Source organism: Salmo salar, chromosome 20, assembly GCF_965601325.2.
Source record: "Salmo salar chromosome 20, fSalSal1, whole genome shotgun sequence".
Lineage (NCBI taxonomy): Eukaryota > Metazoa > Chordata > Actinopteri > Salmoniformes > Salmonidae > Salmo > Salmo salar.
In genome coordinates, this window is record NC_138310.1 from 81,264,773 (window position 1) to 81,273,791 (window position 9,019).

Here is a 9,019-nt window from a genome sequence, read left to right on the forward strand (position 1 = left end):
GTAGGTAACAACGTAGTCTCCCAAATGAATGATGACTAGCCTAGATAAAACGCAGACAGAAAAGCATAGAAGGGGGCATAGCCTCTTGAATTGTAAACATGAAAGAGCTAACAGTTATTATATGACAGTGCTGCTATCCTGAACCTTTTGTATTATCACCAATGTTTTGTCAAATAGACATTTTAAGAGACAGCAAAAGAGGAAAGTTTCTTCATTACAGGAGTCTGCAATAAAACAGTGGGATAATCTCAATTGTTTTTGCTCGAGTCCTCTCCTCTGTCCTTGCCTGCTTTTGAAAAAGGGTTTAGGTCTAGTTTAGGCAACAGGCTACTAGTGCCTCACCCTGGCTATAACCGCTCACTACAACTCAGAAGATAGATTGCCACCAATCGCACCCAAAAACACGTTGACAGTGTTATATTAATATGTTGTTCACAATCACCACTATAAATCACTAGCATGGGTGTACAGCTATGGCTGGGCTTGAACCAGAAACTGCACTAGTCTACAGGTTTATATATAGCCTACACAGACCTGTGCCATGAAGGTCGAGACCTCTTTGCAGAGTCAATTGTGCGGACACATACTACAGGCAGGCACCGTTGCACTTACTCCTCACCTGTGTAATTGTACGACTGCTACGTTAGGTTAGGCAGGCAGAGGCAGACGTCTGAATCAGGTCTGTGTCTGCTGCTGACGCAGTGTCACTCTTGGAACGTTCCCCCAGCGCACATTCCAGAGCTTCACGCTCGAGCCCACCGCATGAAAGAGGCTCAGGCCGCCCGCAGCTGTCCTGGAGCTGCGCAGGGGCCGGACTGGGCGCAAGGGGTCAAGCGCGACCGCCGGCTGCACAAGAGTGTGGGAAAATGACACAGAACTATTTTATATAAACTACCAGAAACTCAGACAAACGAGGTAATTATATGATATTTAAGTTGAAAATGTAATTTATAGTTGTAGATCTAGGCCTACTGCAGTAAAACTCTCCCCTCTCCTCCACCGCTTTCTACTCTCCCTCTGTATATTCTCTCTCGGACACTTTTGACAGCCCCCCCCCCTCCCTCCCTCTCTCTCTTTCTCTTTCTCTCTCTCTCTGCTTTTCACACACATACACTCCATTAACTTGTTGAATGCGGTCGGTGTTTCGGAGTGTTACCAAGCGGGACAATGAAAACCGAAAGCAGGCTTGTGCAGTGGATTTGTTGGCTCATCGTTATAACGTCGTTTTTCCTGACCGGGTTTATAATAGGTGAGTTATAATGACATTTTTGGCGATGATTATCCATAAATTAAACACATTTTAAGAAGTTAAAGTTTCCTTTTACTGACGAATGATAGTGGTGGTGGTATTGTAAGCTTTTGTTACTTTTGCATTTCATAGTGAAGTGAATAATAATACCACGTTTAAGAACTATAATATGCATCTGTCTGAGGCAATTGTTTTATTTTTTGGTGAGCACGGAGAAAGGAATGTTATAGTTCGCTAAGTATCTTTTCAAACGTCTGAAATCGCAGTGTAACAGTCTGAATAGGAAAAAGTAGTCTTAACACAGGGTTAAAAAAACGCTTATTGTCTTGTCAAATAACACGTTCCTCTATTGAGGAATCAACATAGTGGAGTGGGATAAACGCACACAAGTGACCATATGTGACTACATTCCTCAGTCAGCTCTGAGATGAACTGTGACCTACAGTTGAAGTTGGGAAGTTTACATACACCTTAGCCAAATACAGTCTGGCCAAAAGTTTTGAGAATGACACAAATATGAATTTTCACAGTCTGCTGCCTCAGTTTGTATGATGCCAATTTGCATATACTCCAGAATGTTATGAAGAGTGATCAGATGAATTGCAATTAATTGCAAAGTCCCTCTTTGCCATGCAAATGAACTGAATCCCCCCAAAAAACATTTCACTGCATTTCAGCCCTGCCACAAAAGGACCAGCTGACATCATGTCAGTGATTCTCTCGTTAACACAGGTGTGAGTGTTGACGAGGACAAGGCTGGAGATCACTCTGTCATGCTGATTGAGTTCGAATAACAGACTGGAAGCTTCAAAAGCAGGGTGGTGCTTGGAATCATTGTTCTTCCTCTGTCAATCATGGTTAGCTGCAAGGGAACACGTGCCGTCATCATTGCTTTGCACAAAAAGGGCTTCACAGGCAAGGATATTGCTGCCAGTAAGATTGCACCTAAATCAACCATTTATCAGATCATCAAGAACTTCAAAGAGAGCGGTTCAATTGTTGTGAAGAAGGCTTCAGGTCGCCCAAGAAAGTCCAGCAAGCACCAGGACCATCTCCTAAAGTTGATTCAGCTGCGGGAATGGGGCACCACCAGTACAGAGCTTGCTCAGGAATGGCAGCAGGCAGGTGTGAGTGCATCTGCACACACAGTGAGGCAAAGACTTTTGGAGGATGGCCTGGTGTCAAGAAGGGCAGCAAAGAAGCCACTTCTCTCCAGGAAAAACATCAGGGACAGACTGATATTCTGCAAAAGGTACAGGGATTGGACTGCTGAGGACTGGGGTAGTCATTTTCTCTGATGAATCCCCTTTCCGATTGTATGGGGCATCCGGAAAAAATCTTGTCCAGAGAAGACAAGGTGAGCGCTACCGTCAGTCCTGTGTCATGCCAACAGTAAAGCATCCTGAGACCATTCATGTGTGGGGTTGCTTATCAGCCAAGGGAGTGGGCTCACTCACAATTTTGCCTAAGAACACAGCCATGAATAAAGAATGGTACCAACACATCCTCCGAGAGCAACTTCTCCCAACAATCCAGGAACAGTTTGGTGACGAACAATGCCTTTTCCAGCATGATGGAGCACCTTGCCATAAGGCAAAAGTGATAACTAAGTGGCTTGGGGAACAAAACATCAATATTTTGGGTCCATGGCCAGGAAACTCCCCAGACTTTAATCCCATTGAGAACTTGTGGTCAATCCTCAAGAGGCGGGTGGACAAACAAAAACCCACAAATTCTGACAAACTCCAAGCATTGATTATGCAAGAATGGGCTGCCATCAGTCAGGATGTGGCCCAGAAGTTAATTGACAGGGTAAACACTGCAATTATTGACTCTTTGCATCAACTTCATGTAATTGTCATATGAAATGCTTGTAATTATACTTCAGTATTCCATAGTAACATCTGACAAATATATCTAAAGACACTGAAGCAGCAAACTTTGTGAAAATGTATATTTGTGTCATTCTCAAAACTTTTGGCCACGACTGTATACTTTGTTATTATTGACAGTGTTATTGTGTTATTATTGACAGTGTTATTATTGAAAGTGTTATTGTGTTATTATTGACAGTGTTATTATTGACAGTGTTATTGTGTTATTACTGACAGTGTTATTGTGTTATTATTGACAGTGTCATTGTGTTATTATTGACAGTGTTATTATTGACAGTGTTACTGTGTTATTATTGACAGTGTTATTGTGTTATTATTGACAGTGTCATTGTGTTATTATTGACAGTGTTATTATTGACAGTGTTATTATTGACAGTGTTACTGTGTTATTACTGACAGTGTTATTGTGTTATTATTGACAGTGTCATTGTGTTATTATTGACAGTGTTATTATTGACAGTGTTACAGTGTTATTATTGACAGTGTTACTGTGTTATTATTGACAGTGTTATTGTGTTATTATTGACAGTGTTACAGTGTTATTATTGACAGTGTTACTGTGTTATTATTGACAGTGTTATTGTGTTATTATTGACAGTGTTATTGTGTTATTATTGACAGTGTTATTATTGACAGTGTTATTGTGTTATTATTGACAGTGTTATTATTGGCAGTGTTATTGTGTTATTATTGACAGTGTTATTGCGTTATTATTGACAGTGTTACTGTGTTATTATTGACAGTGTTATTGTGTTATTATTGACCGTGTCATTGTGTTATTATTGACAGTGTTATTATTGACAGTGTTATTGTGTTATTATTGACAGTGTTATTATTGGCAGTGTTATTGTGTTATTATTGACAGTGTTATTGTGTTATTATTGACAGTGTTACTGTGTTATTATTGACAGTGTTATTGTGTTATTATTGACAGTTTTATTGTGTTATTATTGACAGTGTTATTGTGTTATTATTGACAATGTTATTATTGACAGTGTTATTGTGTTATTATTGACAGTGTTATTGTGTTATTATTGACAGTGTTATTAATGACAGTGTTATTGTGTTATTATTGACAGTGTTATTGTGTTATTATTGACAGTGTTATTGTGTTATTATTGACAGTGTTATTATTGACAGTATTATTGTGTTATTATTGACAGTGTTATTATTGGCAGTGTTATTGTGTTATTATTGACAGTGTTATTGTGTTATTATTGACAGTGTTACTGTGTTATTATTGACAGTGTTATTGTGCTATTATTGACAGTTTTATTGTGTTATTATTGACAGTGTTATTATTGACAGTGTTATTGTGTTATTATTGACAGTGTTATTATTGACAGTGTTATTGTGTTATTATTGACAGTGTTATTATTGACAGTGTTATTGTGTTATTATTGACAGTGTTATTGTGTTATTATTGACAGTGTTATTGTGTTATTATTGACAGTGTTATTGTGTTATTATTGACAGTGTTACTGTGTTATTGTTGACAGTGTTATTGTGTTATTATTGACAGCGTTATTGTGTTATTATTGACAGTGTTATTATTGACAGTGTCATTGTGTTATTATTGACAGTGTCATTGTGTTATTATTGACAGTGTTATTGTGTTATTATTGACAATGTTATTGTGTTATTATTGATAGTGTTATTATTGACAGTGTTATTATTGACAGTGTTACTGTGTTATTATTGACAGTGTTATTGTGTTATTATTGACACTGTTATTGTGTTATTATTGACAGTGTTATTGTGTTATTATTGACAGTGTTATTATTGGCAGTGTTATTGTGTTATTATTGACAGTGTTATTGTGTTATTATTGACAGTGTTATTGTGTTATTATTGACAGTTTTATTGTGTTATTATTGACAGTGTTATTATTGACAGTGTTATTGTGTTATTATTGACAGTGTTATTATTGACAGTGTTATTGTGTTATTATTGACAGTGTTATTGTGTTATTATTGACAGTGTTATTGTGTTATTATTGACAGTGTTATTGTGTTATTATTGACAGTGTTATTGTGTTATTGTTGACTGTGTTATTGTGTTATTATTGACAGCGTTATTGTGTTATTATTGACAGTGTTATTATTGACAGTGTCATTGTGTTATTATTGACAGTGTTATTGTGTTATTATTGACAGTGTTATTCTGTTATTGTAGACAGTGTTATTGTGTTATTATTGACAGTGTTATTGTGTTATTATTGACAGTGTTATTGTGTTATTATTGACAGTGTTACTGTGTTATTATTGACAGTGTTACTGTGTTATTGTTGACAGTGTTATTGTGTTATTATTGACAGTGTTATTGTGTTATTATTGACAGTGTTATTGTGTTATTATTGACAGTGTTATTGTGTTATTATTAACAGTGTTATTGTGTTATTATTGACAGTGTTATTATTGGCAGTGTTATTGTGTTATTATTGACAGTGTTATTGTGTTATTATTGACAGTGTTATTATTGACAGTGTTATTGTGTTATTATTGACAGTGTTATTATTGACAGTGTTACTGTGTTATTATTGACAGTGTTATTGTGTTATTATTGACAGTGTTATTGTGTTATTATTGACAGTGTTATTATTGACAGTGTTATTGTGTTATTATTGACAGTGTTATTATTGACAGTGTTATTGTGTTATTATTGACAGTGTTATTGTGTTATTATTGACAGCGTTATTGTGTTATTATTGACAGTGTTATTGTGTTATTATTGACAGTGTTATTATTGACAGTGTTATTGTGTTATTATTGACAGTGTTATTATTGACAGTGTTATTGTGTTATTATTGACTGTGTTACTGTGTTATTATTGACAGTGTTATTGTGTTATTATTGACAGTTTTATTGTGTTATTATTGACAGTGTTATTATTGACAGTGTTATTGTGTTATTATTGACAGTGTTATTATTGACAGTGTTATTGTGTTATTATTGACAGTGTTATTGTGTTATTATTGACAGTGTTACTGTGTTATTATTGACAGTGTTATTATTGACAGTGTTAATGTGTTATTATTGACAGTGTTATTGTGTTATTATTGACAGCATTATTGTGTTATTATTGACAGTGTTATTATTGACAGTGTTACTGTATTATTATTGACAGCGTTATTGTGTTATTATTGACAGTGTTATTATTGACAGTGTTATTGTGTTATTATTGACAGTGTTATTGTGTTATTATTGACAGTGTTATTGTGTTATTATTGACAGTGTTATTATTGACAGTGTTAATGTGTTATTATTGACAGTGTTATTGTGTTATTATTGACAGCATTATTGTGTTATTATTGACAGTGTTATTATTGACAGTGTTACTGTATTATTATTGACAGCGTTATTGTGTTATTATTGACAGTGTTATTATTGACAGTGTTATTGTGTTATTATTGACAGTGTTAATGTGTTATTATTGACAGTGTTAATGTGTTATTATTGACAGTGTTATTGTGTTATTATTGACAGCGTTATTATTGACAGCGTTATTGTGTTATTATTGACAGTGTTATTGTGTTATTATTGACAGTGTTATTATTGACAGTGGTATTGTGTTATTATTGACAGCGTTATTGTGTTATTATTGACAGTGTTATTGTGTTATTATTGACAGTGTTAATGTGTTATTACTGACAGTGTTATTGTGTTATTATTGACAGTTTTATTATTGACAGTGTTATTGTGTTATTATTGACAGTGTTAATGTGTTATTACTGACAGTGTTATTGTGTTATTATTGACAGTTTTATTATTGACAGTGTTATTGTGTTATTATTGACAGCGTTATTGTGTTATTATTGACAGTGTTACTGTGTTATTATTGACAGTGTTAAAGTGTTATTATTGACAGTGTTATTATTGACAGTGTTACTGTGTTATTATTGACAGTGTTACTGTGTTATTATTGACAGTGTTATTGTGTTATTATTGACAGTGTTATTATTGACAGTGTTATTGTGTTATTATTGACAGTGTTACTGTATTATTATTGACAGCGTTATTGTGTTATTATTGACAGCGTTATTGTGTTATTATTGACAGTGTTATTATTGACAGTGTTACTGTGTTATTATTGACAGTGTTACTGTGTTATTATTGACAGTGTTACTGTGTTATTATTGACAGTGTTACTGTGTTATTATTGACAGTGTTACTGTATTATTATTGACCGTGTCATTGTGTTATTATTGACAGTGTTATTATTGACAGTGTTACTGTGTTATAATTGACAGTGTTATTATTGACAGTGTTATTGTGTTATTATTGAAAATGTTATTATTGACAGTGTTACTGTGTTATTATTGACAGTGTTATTGTGTTATTATTGACAGTGTTATTGTGTTATTATTGACAGTGTTATTATTGACAGTGTTACTGTGTTATAATTGACAGTGTTATTATTGACAGTGTTATTGTGTTATTATTGAAAATGTTATTATTGACAGTGTTACTGTGTTATTATTGACAGTGTTATTGTGTTATTATTGACAGTGTTATTGTGTTATTATTGACAGTGTTATTGTGTTATTATTGACAGCGTTATTATTGGCAGTGTTATTGTGTTATTATTGACAGTGTTATTGTGTTATTATTGACAGTGTTATTATTGACAGTGTTATTGTGTTATTATTGACAGTGTTATTATTGACAGTGTTACAGTGTTATTATTGACAGTGTTACTGTGTTATTATTGACAGTGTTATTGTATTATTATTGACAGCGTTATTGTGTTATTATTGACAGTGTTATTATTGACAGTGTTACTGTGTTATAATTGACAGTGTTATTGTGTTATTATTGACAGTGTTATTGTGTTATTATTGACAGTGTTACAGTGTTATTATTGACAGTGTTACTGTGTTATTATTGACAGTGTTACTGTATTATTATTGACAGCGTTATTGTGTTATTATTGACAGTGTTATTATTGACAGTGTTACTGTGTTATAATTGACAGTGTTATTATTGACAGTGTTATTGTGTTATTATTGAAAATGTTATTATTGACAGTGTTACTGTGTTATTATTGACAGTGTTATTATTGACAGTGTTACTGTGTTATTATTGACAGTGTTACTGTGTTATTATTGACAGTGTTACTGTGTTATTATTGACAGTGTTATTATTGACAGTGTTACTGTGTTATTATTGACAGTGTTATTGTGACTGCTGTAGTCTTACTGCTTGTTTATGATTTATTGCAATGTTGAGGACGTGCGCAAGCCTTTCACTTGCACAGTTTCATTCCATTTGATTGCGTTGTATCCTGTGAGTAATAAACGTTGATTTCCAGGGAGAGTGATACTGAATCTGTCCATCAGTCAGGGTGCTGTGGTAGTTTATATAACATAACATGCCTGTGTGTGTGCATACCAGGCTGGTTTGCAAGGCCCACCAGCACAGACACAAGCCATGATGCAGGGTCCAGACGTCACCTGAGAGAGTTTCTGGATGAGATGCGACCAGAGAACATCAGAGATCATCTGAGGTACACAATACTAGAACCCTGTTCCTCCACGACACCCCTAGGACACCCCTAGGACACCCCTAGGACACACCCCTAGGACACCCCTAGGACACCCCTAGGACACACCCCTAGGACACACCCCTAGGACACCCCTAGGACACACCCCTAGGACACCCCTAGGACACACACGTAGGACACACCCCTAGGACACCCCCTTAGGACACACACGTAGGACACACCCCTAGGACACCCCCCTAGGACACCCCTAGGACACACACGTAGGACACACCCCTAGGACACCCCCCTAGGACACCCCTAGGACACACCCCTAGGACACACACGTAGGACACACCCCTAGGACACCCCCTAGGACACCCCTAGGACACACACG